This window comes from Pipistrellus kuhlii, unplaced genomic scaffold (genome assembly GCF_014108245.1).
Source record: "Pipistrellus kuhlii isolate mPipKuh1 unplaced genomic scaffold, mPipKuh1.p scaffold_m20_p_16, whole genome shotgun sequence".
In the NCBI taxonomy this organism is placed as follows: Eukaryota; Metazoa; Chordata; class Mammalia; order Chiroptera; family Vespertilionidae; genus Pipistrellus; species Pipistrellus kuhlii.
The window spans coordinates 6,741,924-6,756,752 of NW_023425471.1; positions in this window are offsets into that span (position 1 = coordinate 6,741,924).

Consider the following 14,829-nt stretch of genomic DNA (forward strand, 5'->3'; position numbering starts at 1 on the left):
ATTTTTCCCCTGCCTTCCAATAGCAAGTCAGTTCTAAATGAAGGCTTTAAAAATCTTTATCACTTATTTTTTCTTGTTTTATAAAACTCATTTAAGTGATACATAAATACATTTTCACTTGCTAAATTATGACAATATTGTAGCATACACAGTAAAATGTAAAAATGCCTCTTCACTTTGATTCTCCATCTACTCGCCTTCCCAGAAGTAACAACTGCAAACAGTCTGTCTCTCTTTCTGCCTTCTACTATACATATATATTCAAGCATATGTACATACTCATAGAGAGTTTTTCTTCCCTTTAAAGAGATCCTACACTATGTGTCATTATGCAAGTTGCTTTTTCTATCTAACAGTATGTCATGGTGATTGTTCCATATTAATGTCTACCCACTGCTTTCTGTTAAAGTGCTGTGTTTTATTTCATCAAATTGATGTGGCATAATTTATGCAATGACTCCCTGGTAATGGACCTTTAGCTGTTTGTAACTGTTTTCCAATGACAATTAAAATAAGTATTCTTGCATATGTACCTTTCTGTATATGTGCAGATATTTTTAGAAGATATGATAGATGCCTGGAGATATAATAGCTGGGCCAGAAAGTATGGGCATTTGCAATTTCAACAAATACACACAGTGTACTCTCAAAATGTGGAGAACCAAATTACACTTTTCCAATATATTTCTCCACACCCTTGATAACACTGGCTGTCAGTGTTTTTAATTCTTCCAGGCTGAATGATGGATGAAAATGATAGCTTTACCTTTGCACTTATTTCCTACACTTATTTGTTCCTTAGATTTCTTTCTATGAAACATCTTCTGTTAAAATCATTTGCTAAGAAAAAAGTATGCTCTTTATATTTTCAATACACATTTGTGGGAGCTCTTCATATATTAATCCTTTGTTATTTCCTAAAGGTAAAATCCCAGATGTGGAATTCCTAGGTCAAATGATTTATAAATTAAAAAAGGCTTTGACAATTCCTAATTGAGTTTCAGTAAACCTCAATTCTTTCTTCAGATTGTATTTCTGAAAGGGAATAATTTTATCCTGTTGATAAATTCAGTCTCATTTCTTGCCATTATACAAGCTCTCTGTATAAAGGAAATAAAGCTGTGCACTGTACACTAATACATTTTTATACATTTTATGGCTGTTGGTGCCCAGCTGTGCAGAGTTACTTCACATATAATTAGCAAACTTCTTCCTGAATGTAGCTGAGCTGATAGGTGGCTCATTGGCCAGGAAAAGAGCTGAGAAAGATCTTTCATTCCATGATTGTACACTTTTTTTGTTCCTGAAGATTTATGAGGGGAATGTAGACTGGTTAGTCACTGAGCCATTTGCTGAATACCTACTATGAATCAGGTACTGCTACTTGGATGCGTGAAATTTATGAAAATGGCAGTACCATTGAGGAGGCTATTTGCAGCTCCAGGTTTTTTTTGGTGTGACTTGAATTTTATGCTTTGTTAGACTGGGTTACCTAACTGTATCGTTTAACCACTAAGTCGAGTTGTTTAGCCTCCCAAGTTCAACGTGGCTCTTGTGTTCTCTATTCACATCAGGTTCAAAGGCAGTTAAAAGTCTCTCTCTGTTAGATATAGCCATAAGTGAAAGAGAAAACATTAGTAAAAGTTGAAACAGAAGATAACTTGTGGTGTGTGGACATGCACAGGAAATAAGCTACTCTTAAAGGAAATATGATTTCGGAGATAGCCAGTAGCTTGCACAAACCTTTTTGTCGTTTGAGCATTTAGAAATGATCTTCTGCCTATACTATGTTTTCAATATATTTTATGAAAAAGGGTTCCTATAAAAACAACCGTGGTTAAATAATTTGTGTTTCAGTTACCTGAAACTTTAAAAAACATAGAATACTGAATGTTATGCCAGGAGTGACTGTACAGTTGCTGTTACTAGAGGTGGTTCGTGTTGTTTGTTGGGTAGATAAGTGACTTGTTCAGTTTAAACCTTTGAAGCAAATGCGGGTAACCCTGCACATACACCGCATGGGTGTGCTTGCAGTCCATGCTTCTTAATTGGAGGCACACAGCTAATCTTAGTATGATGCAGGCACATGGGACATGAAACACGAAGATTTTATTTGAGTCCTGGCTCTCTTCCTAATTGACTGTCACCTTTGGGAAGTCACCTAAATCTCAGAGCCTCATTTTCTTATCTGTAAAATTGTAGAAGCTGGCCATACAATTTTGTAAAAACCTAACAACCTTGGCATAGATAGGAATTTTATAGACATAAAAGTGCTCTTCCAATGTGAGCTTATTATTTTGCCATAATAATACAAAGAGGGGGGTGGTTGAATTCATTCGCCCCCATAACCATCCATTAACGGTTTCTGATTAACTGCCACAGGCTAGGCATTGGGTTAAGTGCTAGAATAATGAACTAAACAAGACCTGGTTTCTGCATGATAGGAGTTTACAGGTCAGTGGAAATGATGGTCAAGGTAATGTCTAGTCCAGTCAATGCTCTGCCGGAGTTGGCTCCTTCAGGTTCACAAGAGCTGACTGTTAAATTTTCAGGAATTCTGTGAGCAGGTTGTTAAACAGAAACACTATTTAAAATTAAGTTATATAGCTGATCCCCATTATTCATGGATTTCATATTTGTGCATTGCTTATTTGCTACAATTTACTTGTAAGCCCCAAATCAATACTTTTGCAGTTACTTGCAGACACATGCATGTGCAGGGTTGTGAAAAATTTGAGTTGTCTGATGTGCATGTTGCCAGCTGAGGTTGAACAAGGCCTTCTTGTTCCAGCTCCCATACTGTAAATAAGTGTCCTTTTTGTGGTATATTTAGTGCCAGGTTTTTTACATTTTTGTGCTTTTTGTGGGTGATTTCACGGTTTAAAATGGCTCCTAAGTGTAGGGCTGAACTGTTGTCTAGTGTTACTAAGCACAAAAAGCCTGTGATATGCTTTACAGAGAAAACACATGTGTTAGATAAGCTTTGTTCAGGCATGAGTTACAGTGCTGTTGGCCGTGACTTCAATGTTAATGAATCAGCAATACATACTAAATAAGGTCTTATTAAACAGAAACACACATAAAACAAGGTTATGCATTGATGGGTTGACAAAATGTTTTGACCAGAGGCTCACAGGAACCTAATTCTATACTTCCTCTAAAAGCAATGATTCAATATTTGCTAAATCGGTGTTTGTAGCAATTTTATAGAACACAACTATTGTGAGTAATGGGAATTGACTGTATATATTTACATAAATACATTATAAGTATATACTTATATAAATTTAAAAAAATCATATTACACAAAAACATAAATACTTAGAACTTCACACTTCCTAATTATTTTGCTACTCATTACTGTTATCTATGTTTTTGAGATTATTTATGCATACTATATCTGTATAGAAATATTATAAATGGAGGGTGCTACTGTGCATCTCATTCTAAGCCCACATATTCGATGGTATCAAGTTAGTCATTTGACATTGGCCTTGGTGGGAGTATTTACACCATGGAAATTAGGAAATGCTACAAATCAAAGTTATGTCCCCCTACCCCTTGCCAGTTGTTAAACATTTACCAATACACAATTAACTTTAGCTTTCTTTAAGAGCATGTCCTTGAGCTACTGGAGCCAACCTTCAGACACTAGGAGAGAGCCCAAAGGTATCAAGAGATTGTTCCTCATACCTCTATCCCTGGTCCTTTAGTCAATGACTGTCTGGTGCTCTCATGCTCCAATGTGTGGTCTGTACTCCAGAGCTCCCCCTGGGATCCACATGAGTTGAGAGCCCCTGATAGTTGAGATCATACCCTTGAGAGGCTCCCTCCCCTTCCCTGTCCTGCTTCCCTCTATGGTTACTGATTTCTCCTGGGAACTCTTCCTTGCAGACAGATTCAAGTCTCAGGGTCTGCTCTTAGAACACCCCATCTACTCGTAGAAGAAAGTCATGAGATCAGTAATGGGTGTGTAGGTATCTCAGATAAGCCCTGAAGATCCACTGGTAGATCTTAATTTTCTGGTTCTAACTCCTCCTTAAGAAGGCATTGCTTTGCCATTTTATCCTTCAATTTATATGTTCTGATCACATGCAAATAGGTGTGAATTAAAAGTTCTTCAGGTTTTACAGTTGCAACTTATGTGCTTAATGCATTTATATTTTGATAAAATATAAAGGATTGCTGAGTGTCCTTCACTTACCTAGCTTGGTGGGTTTGCCTCTGCTGAGCTCAGCTAGTGGCCTTGAACTCTGACATGCAATAATAAATCAAGCTTTCATCGGGTTCTTCTTAGCCTGTTGAGAAACAAAAAACCCTGTAAGCAATGCTGCAATAACTTCCTTTGAAATTCTAATTTGTTTTACTGGACTAAAAAAAAACATGATAAGCAGTCAAGAAGCCCACTGTGCTGGTGTATACAACTGGAGTATAATTTTCTAAGTAGTTTCTTTATTTTCACATTATTCTTACTATAGAATTAGCAAGTGCCAGTTCAGGTACAGGGCCTAGGTATTTGTGTAGTAATTAAATGCTTGCTTGGAAAAATAATTTGAAGTCACTGAATTACTTTATTGCATTTTGAAAAGCTGAAAGGGGCATTCAATCAGGTAGAGCCTGTGTATTTGTCTTATAAACCAGACTTGTTATAAATTATTCACATGGGCAAAGACTGATTTTGAAAAGGAAGAAACTCGGGGCATAGGGCAATTATTGCTTTAACAATCAGTGTAGAATTCAGCATGCCTCATAAAAGGAGGCCTATCTTGATGAGTCATGGCAAGGTTTTGAGGATTAAGGAAGAAGTACCTCCTTAGCAAATCTGATCTTAAGCTGAGAGCACTAATAAACTGTGAGGTGGGTGGATATTTCTTACTCTCTTGGATGCTGCCTGGCTCAAACAGCCCTGCAGAGAAAGGGTTCCCATCAATTTCTGTTCAATTACATCATTTAGAAGAAAGTATAAAATTATGATTTCACAAAGTATGATATAGGTGAGAGAAACATTAGTATAAACATTGGGCATCACATATATTATTGTAGCTAAATGTGTCACTGAGGCTTCTAACTATTATTTTGCATTTTCTCTGGAATATTTTATATCGAGGAATGATTTCCTTACAGTAAAATGCACAAATATGAAGTGTATAGCTCAATGAATTTTCATCTACACACTCATAGCACTACCATCCAAATAAAGATCTAGAACAATTCCATCAGCTTGTTAAGTTTCCTCTTGATCCTTTCCAAATAACAGCCTCTCTCAGAGGTAACCATTATTCCTACTTCTAACACCACAGATAATTTCCCCTTTTTTTGAAATTCATATAAATAGATGTATTCTTTTGGATTGGCTTCTTTCACTTAGCATAATACATTTGAGATTGTTGTTCATTCCTTTGTATTGGTAGGCAGTATACAATTATTTGGATGTATGTTAGTTTGTTCATCCAATCTCTTGTTGATGAATGCTTCAGAGATTTTGCCTACTATGAGAAAAGCTTATATAAACATTTGCTTGCAGGTATTTTTGTGAACAATGTAAAAAAAAAAAAAGACTGTTTGGGCACTTATTTCTTTTGGATGTATATACCCAAGAGTAGCATTGCTGGGTCTATCTTTGAAATGTACACACATGCACAAAATGATACCGATTGGAAAGATGCAGAAAAAGTAATTGTCTCTCCAATATCTGTTCTTGGCAAGATAAAGGTGCAACCTTGTACTGCCTGATAATGTTGTTCTAGCATTGAGATTTGGAATAGCTCAAGTTATTGCTTCGCCCTGGGGAATTGGAGAAATGGAATTTAGATTTTTTTTTTCCTTGGTGAGATGAATACAGGCACTGTGTGACTGAATGAAAGTATTCAGGAACCCTTGCAAAGGAATGCTTAGTACCTTGTAAAATTCAGTTAATTTGGGACTTATCACCTGGAAATAGGACAGTTGGTTCACCTTGGGATCACTCATGGCCAAAGAAAAATTATGTTGGGGGAAGGGATCTAAGCAGAATGGATTATGAGACCTCAGTGCACCCATAGGGCTACCAGTATTGGCTTGGTTGGTACCCAGGGGATCGCATTCAAGAGTTATTCTTTGCTACCAACCCTCTGATAATAGATTTGGTTTTAGACCAGCATAACCACAGAGCAGAGGGCTGGTAGACTTATGAAGGGGTTATGGCGCCCCCTGGGGGCACTGAAATGTCCCACCCTTAGACAAAACAGGTCAAATTCAGTTTTGAGTAAAGTCTACTTCAGTGATCTTCTTCAAAGGTTTCAACATAAATTTAAAATATTTTGAAGTTTTATTGGGAACAACTTAATTCAGATAAGGCTTAAAAGGAATATATATGATGTTTAAGTTCTTGCAAGAGGGAAGGGGGAATCCTTTTTGGTTGACTTCTTGCTATTTCTGGTAGAAAGGCTTCACCTGACTTCTAATTTTTGCTTTGTTAATGAAGGTGATAGGGTAAGAAGGTAACTTCAAAGTTCAAGCAAGCAAAATGCCTTCACAAAATGACTGTGAGCCTTTTGTGTCTTACTTGCTAGGGTGTAAAACGGAGCATTTCTGAACCCACGCCAGTACCACCCTTCGAATGAGCATTTGGAAGTGTGTGGGAGCATTTTGATTGTCACAATGACTAGGGGGTGTGCTAGTTCCATTTACAGGGGTGGAGGAGGGAGAGAAAATGTCTAGCATGAAGAGAGTTGTCTCATCCAAAGTGCCCCTGTTGAGGAATACTTTCCCCCCCTCAGGTGATCTGGAGATGGTTACATGCAATTCATATTCAGGAGGTTTAACAACATGAATAAAATATGTCAAGCAAGTGAAAGTGAACAGATTTAGGGAGCTTCTTGAGAAGGAAGGAGTAGAAGTCAGTCTGTTCTTAGACATTTTGAGTGTATGATCCCCTTACCCAAAGCAGAAATGGAGCAGTGCTTAGCACTGACCTTAAGTGGGATACAGAGATGGGAAAATTTGTTTTCCATACTCGCCGGCATTTCTTTTTTTTTAATTATCCTCCAAACTTTCACTGATCCTGCTCTCCTCCCATGCTTCTTGGGATTAGGATGCAGCTGATAAATGCATTAAGTTGTGAGACTTTTCTCTTACTACTCTCAGCAGGATATCATGCAGGGAAAAATCTCAAATATTGGAATTTGGGATGTGGGTGAGGAAGGTAGGTGTTTTGGCTGTGAGATCTTTATAGAACTTCTTAAATTATTCCTGTGAAAGTAATAACCTATTTTCCTGTTAGTTTGGCTTTACATGTAGAAACCATAGTGTTAGAATTTTCTGTAACCATGGAAAAGAGAGGGAAGGAGGTACTAAATACCTTTGTAAATTTATTGGCAAATGAACTAGTTGGGTAAGACTTTTGAAGTATAGAGTTTAGAATATGCCATGTACTTTGTAAACTTTAAATACTATGAAATTCTAATGTCCTTTTATCATACCAAATTTTCCTCGTATGTCTTCTAGTTCTGAATCTTACACAAAATATCTATTCAGTAAGTTTGTTCCAATGAAAAAATAATCAAGCATAAGAGGTGGCAGTGGAAGTCATTGAATAAGGTCTCGTGTTGCCATACTTATTGATGGACTGACATGCCTCAATTTGAATGGGGTTATCCACTGAGAAGGAAATTTGCTGCAGTATTCTTCTATTTCCATTAAACAGTTTCTGGGACGAATTTATTACTTCTTTTGAACAGAATTGATGATAGATCTCCCTCAGACTTCCAAATGACATGGAATTATTCTGTAGCTATTCACTGTACAAAAGAAGGGTTGGAAACTTTCACTAGTGTCATCATTATTTGGTGCCCAAGCAAATGAGTGACTGTGAGAATCAAATTACAAGAGTCCCTGGGATCAGAATTTTAGGGATATCCTTATCACTTTCTTCCTTGGTTGGGAAAAAATAAGAAATGACAAGATCTTAAATATCTACCTCCATATATATGTATGAGGCCCGTTGCATGAAGAGATTCATGCAATAGGCCTTCCTTCCCTTGGCTTCCAGCACCCATTTTCCTCCGATACCTGGGACCCAGGCCTTTGCTCTCACCAGAGTCTGCCTTCTTTGTCTCCACTGCAGACTCTGGCCAGAGTCTGCTGTCTTTGCTGCAGACTCCAGTTGGAGTGTGCTATCTTCACTGCAGACTGCCCTCTTCATCTTTGCTGCAGACTCTGGAGTCTGCAGTCTTTGTCTTTGCTGAGGCCTGAGTTCTGCTCCTGTAGATCCCTTCAATCTCTGCCCTCCCTCTCATAGCAGGTGTCCTGCCCTGCCTGGCCATTCTGCACCTGGAACAGCTGGGCTGCCGCCATCTTTGTCCTTCTAACTTGCATATTCCCTCCTGATTGGCTGGTGGGTGTAGCGAAGTGATGGTCAATTTGCATGTTTCTCTTTTTAGTGTAGACTATTAATCCATCATGCAATATTGCACACAGTAGGCTGCCCACCGCTTCTGTGAAAGTGGGCGTGAACTGCAGTATGCCGCCAGAAGCCGCGATACTTCCACAGGAACTGTGCAGTTTCCATGGGAGGCAGAAGCAAGCTATTGGCACCCATGGAAGCCAGGAGGGACCCTCGCAGATTCCACAGGAGACAGGAGGGAGCTGCACTGCTTCTCTGTGGGAGGCAGGCCCGCTGTCTCCTCTCCGGGCCTGTGCTCTGCCTTAGAGGCCACAGGCTAGTCCCCCTATCCCCCAGAGGCCCTCCACAGCCAGGGCGGGATGCTTGCCTTGTCGCTGTGGTGATGAAGCAAGCATTCCACCAGGCTGCTCACACTGCCAGCTCTCAGTAGCCACCCCCCAAGGACTGGGGGATTCTGGCAGGGTTGAGGGGATTGGGACCCGCCATCTTGTGGCTATGGGCACTGCTGTCTGTGACCAAGTGACAGTTAATTTGCATATTATCCTTTTATTACATAGGATTCCTCTCTGAAATCTATCTATATTTATATATTTATATATCTATATATCTATATATCTATATATCTATATATCTATATATCTATATATCTATATCTATATGTCTATATATCTATTTATCTTTATCTATATCTATATCTATCTATCTATCTATCTATCTGTCTATCTATAGATTTATTTCTGAGAGGAAGGGAGAGGGAGAGAGAGAAACATTGATGATGAGAGAGTGTCATTGATAAGCTGCCTCCTGCATGCCCCACACTGGGGATTGAGACTGCAAAGCACTAGGAATTGAACTGTGACCTCCTGGTTCATAGGTCAATGCTCAACCACTGAGCACACAGGCTGGGCTACATTTATTGAGCAACTCTTATGCCAGCCACTATGCTATATCCCAGGGACATGAGATTGAGTATCACACAGCCATGGCCTTCATGGTACTTGCAGTCTAAGGAGGATGTTGGCCAGTGGGTTGTAGATCACTGTCACCTGGAGAGCTTAAACATCCTCGATAGCAGATAAATAGAAAGACATGACATCTCACAGCTTTTGAGTTTCCAACTAGATTCAGAGAAAAGGCTTTGAGCTTTAATAGCATCATTTTCAATACCAATAGAGCCAACATTTATACTATAAACCAGTAGTTTGCAATCTTGTCCTTGCATCAGTATCACCTGGAGGTGTTTTACTAGTAAAAATTATCAGTGCCTGGACTTGTAAAGACTCACTTTTAATTGATTTTGGTGGACACTTATCATATATATATATATATATATATATATATATATATATATATATATATATATGTGTGTGTGTGTGTGTGTGTGTGTGTGTGTGTGTGTGTGTGTGTTCCATGTTAAAAATCACCTGGAGAGCTTTTAAAATCCATAGTGCCAAGGTTGCACTCACACCAATGTAATTAGAATGGGAGCTAGGTGCCTGAAACAGTAGATTTGGGAAGAATTCCTAATGAGAGTTCTATTGCATTATACTTCAAAGCTTTAACAAATTAGCAAATGAGAGGAGAGGTGAAAAGGGGGAGAGCAGAGGAGGGAAGAGAGTGCAAGAGACAGAGAGAAGCTTAGACATTGATGTGTTCTTGAGAAGGGACTCTGTTACACTTGCATGCTCAATCCCCATAAAGTCATGTAGCTTGTATGGGCAGTGCAATTGTGTTGGTAAATGTTTAACAGATGGCTACCAAAGAAAAAAACCCTGATATGTGGTATTTTTCCACTTTCTGTGGTTCAAGTATTCCCACCATGCAAGGCCAATTTCAAGTTTCCAACACAGCATCACTGATTGTGGTGCTGGATAGAGATATAAACAATTGGCTCTAGCAAGTCAAAATGAGCTGCTCCAGCATGCCACCGCATATGAGCATGATAAATCCTTCACACCAGTTTGGGAATCTGAGAGTAGCAAGACTTATGCTTTAATTTTAAGAAACTAAGGTTTCCCCATAATGTGTCATCTTGAGTAGAAATGGGGCACATCTAGGAGGGTCCAGGTTGCAAGTGACTGAAACCACTTCCCATGTTTCTTGTCACTTCCTAGTGGTATTTGAGAAGATCCAGATTTCCCTATACTCTTGAGAGGATTATGGAAGTGGCTGAACATGAGCTAGAAGAGCTTAAAGGGCCTTGAAGTTAGGATGAGAAACCTCTGAAGAGTTTGAATGATTGGTTAATGAAGGGCACACAGAAATAAACTACAGCTGCAAATGTGGATGTTACCAATAAGGACAAAAGCCAATAACAGTTGAGAAACAGAGACCTCCTTCAGAAGCCATGATGCTACTAACTTCTATGACCTATAGTCAGAAAGGCCTGAGGAAACAGAAAAGGTAATGGCTGTTAATCATTGCAGTAATTAAAAGTTATTATAGGGAATACAGCCATAACTCACTCTCTCTCTCTCTCTCTCTCTCTCTCTCTCTCTCTCTCTCTCTCTCTCTCTCTCTCCTCTCTCTCTCTCCCCCCCCCCCCCCCCCCGCTCTCTCTTCCTCTTCCTCTCTACCCTCCCTCTCTACCCTCCCCCCTTCCTCTCTATGTCTTGGCAGAGTAAAAAAGGATAAAAAATCACAACTTTTGGTTTATCTTTTTAGAGCTATTGAAATGGTATAATAGGACATTTTTCTCTTTTCTTGCTTCTGAAAGAAATAACTAGCTTTTGCAGGTTTACTCTGACAAAGAACAGCATGACCCAAGTTCATTGTGGTGACTTTACTGAAGGTTGATGCAAGTAGGACAAGATGGAACACCCTATTAAAAGGGCACATGTGAACATCCTGCTTAGAATAGGGTATGACAGGAGACTTTTTGCCCTCTCTCAGGGATGTGCATTGCTGAACCTCTCATCTGCCATTTGTAGATGCCCAGGTCCTCATTGAGTACCTGGTAGCATTTAAACTAGTTCTGGCCTTGAACACTGTGATTCTTATATACTAGAAGCCTGGTACATAAAATTTGTGCATAGAGGGTGTCCCTCAGCCAGCCCAGCCTGCACCATCTCCAATCTGGGACCCCTTGAGGGATGTCTGACTGCCCCTTTAGGCCTGATCCCAGTGGGTGGCTAGACATCATTCTCACAGTCCAGGACTGATGGCTCCTAACTGCCCTCTCCTGCAGGCCTGGTACCCTCCAACTGCCTCCTCTGCAGGCCTGGGTTCCCCCCAACTTCCCTCCCTTGCTGGCCTGGTCTCTCCCAACTGCCCTCCTCTGCCAGCCTGGTCACCCACAACTTCCCTCCTCTGCTGGCCTGGTCACCCCTAACTTCCCACAACTACCCTCCCTTGCAGGCCATCTTGTGTCCATATGGGGGCAGCCATCTTTGACCACATGGGGGGGCCATCTTGTGTCTTGGTGTGATGGTCAATTTGCATATTACTCTTTTATTAGATACGATTGTCAGTAATAGGAGCAAGTTTGTTAGAAGCGGCTGAACATAAAGGACACCAGATTGAGGATGGGTAGCTGTACATTATTATCCTAGATTCATATCAGCTGTGTGATCATGAGCAAATCTGTTTTTGTAAATAAAGTTTTATTGGAACACAGCCATGAACACATTCATTTACTTATCTATGGCTGCTTTCACACTCCAACAGCAGAGTTGAGTGGTTGTAACACAGTCTGTCTTGCTTGTAAAGCTTAAGATATTTACCATCTGGCCTTTATAGAAAGTTTTTTGACTCCTGATCTATAATGGGATTATAGTTCACACAGTTATTGAAGCCCCAAATTGGAGTCAGTCTTATTCTTCTCTTTCTCTCATACTTTATACCAATTTTTCAGCAATCCTTCCAGCTCTTAGAGAAATATCCAGATTCTGATTTATAATCATCACCACTAGTCCAAATCACCACAATTTCTCTTTTTCCTTATCATCTTTTGTCTGGATCAGTGTCCCTGCTTTTATTTTTGTTACAATCTGTTCTCAACATAGCAGGTGGAATGATCCTTTGAAAACGCTAGTCAGATTATATCACTTCCTTGTGCACTGCATTTAGAACAAAATTGAGAATTCATATCATGGCCTCTGAGTTTCTACACTATTTTCTCTGCCCCAAGCCCATTCCTACCATGTTACTGACCTCATCTCCTTTCATTCTTCCCTTCTTGCTCTCTCCTCAGTCACCCTGGCCTCCCTGCTTACTTCAAAATCTTTGCTTTTGCCATTCCCTCTGGCCTGAATATACTTGCCTTAGTTGTCCATATGCTAACTTTCACTGATCTGCCTGAATGTCATCTTAGAGAAGATTTCCTTTATTGTTTCATCTATAAAAGGCACTTCAGCTTTTCTCTATCCCCTTTTCCTGCTCTCTCTTCAGAGCAGCTATCTATTTGGTTATTGTCCACTTCCCTCATTAGAATGCACTTCTAGAGACTGTATCCCAAACACAGTGTTCAATAAATATCTGTTGAATGAATCTGTTGAGTGAATAGATCTCAGTTTCTTCATGTTTACAATGAATGAGAGGGCCATCTGGCTGGAGCATCTGTTACTAAGCTGGTTGCCAGGATTGTTTCTACTGATCTGACTGGCTAAGTGGGCATCCCTTTCTTCTTATGTCAGTCCCTCCCAAAGCTTATGGACAAAATGACCAGGAGTGTCTGAGTCTTGATGCTTGCTTGCTGGAAACTCAAAACAAGCTCTTTTCTGAAGGGGCCACCAAAGTAATTTCTTTTCTGTCCTATCACTTATAGAGGTAGATAGTAGGTCTCAATCCATTCTGGGATGGAATGGGGCACATACGTGCACAGGGAACTTGAGGGAGAACCAACTGACATTCCTGTCACAATATTCTTCATTGATTTCTCATGTAGCAAGATAATGCACGTAATCATGCTTCTCAAGTTGCAGTGTGGAGAGAAATCCCCAGGAGATTTTGTTGAAATGCAGACTTTGAATTCAGTAGGTCTGGGATGGTGACTGAGACTGCATTTCTAACAAGATTTCATATGATGCCAATGTTGCTGGTCCATGGACCACACTTAGTACTAGGCTTGTGCTACACAGCACACTAAATAAGCTACTGACAGTGCATCTTAAAAAAAACAAAAACGTAGGCAATGTAATATTATCACACTTAAAGTTAAAATTGTGCTCATTTAATATGACCCAATATTTAGTTGATATTCAAATTTCTCCAATGGTTTCCAAAATGCCCTTTAACGAATCAGAATCTACTCTAGGACAACCCATTGCATGTGGTTATTTCCCTTAAGTTTCTTTTATTCCAAAGCAGTCTATTTTTCATGACCCTGACTTACCGATGGGTAAGTGGCCCATAAAAATATTTTACTCTGTAGCCTGGACAGTGTGGCTCAGTGGTTGAGCATCAACCTATGAACCAAGAGGTCACAGTTTGATTCATAGTCAGGGCACATGCCTGGGTTGCAGGCTTTATCCCCAGTGTGGAACATGCAGGAGGCAGCTGATACATGATTCTCTCTCATTACTGATGTTTCTATCTCCATATCTCTGAAATAAATAAAAATATTTTTAAGAAAATATTTTACTTTCTAGGTGTTTGTGGTTTCTTCCTTGTGGTGTCATTTTGTTAATTTAGCTGTATTACCTATAAACTAGAAGTTGGCTCTAAAAGCTTCATGAGTATATGCTAAATATATGCTATTGAAATGATCACAAATGATGAATATATAATATGCATCACATCAGGTGACATGTGATATCTGCTTGTTCTATCATTAGTGATGCAAAGACAGAGGCATGGATTAGGGTGATGACAATTTGATCCCTCTGCCTCAGCAATTTTCAACTTGTGTGTTGCAAGAATTTTAAAAAATATATATTCTTATTAATTTCAGAGAGGAAGGGAAAGGGAGAGAGAGATAGAAACATCAATGATGAGAGAGAATCATTGATCGGCTGCCTCCTACACACCCCACATTGGGGATTGAGCCCCCAATCTGGGCATGTTCCCTGGCCCAGAATCGAACCTGGGACCCTTCAGTCTGCAGGCTGACTCTCTATCCACTGAGCCAAACCAGCTAGGGAAGACGCAATTTCTGACTATCTAGTCCTTGGCACAAACCTCTTTTCCCTTAGATTGTCAAATAAAAAAAATGATAATAGCCAACTCAACAATAGCCATCCAGTGTAAATGGATCAAAATGATACCCATTTTTGTCAGATTGGTAAAAATATATTTCTTGGCATTATAAAAAAAAATTTCTCGCAGAATTTTAGTAATTACCTTGTTTCCCCTAAAATAAGACATCCTCTGAAAATAAGACCTACTCACAGGTTTCCTTCTGAGTGAAATATAAGGCATTCCCCGAAAATAAGCCCCCCCCTCCCCTAGGCTAAACATGAGATGTTTGGTCCACTGATTCTGAAAGAAATGGAGTCACAAGAAATTCA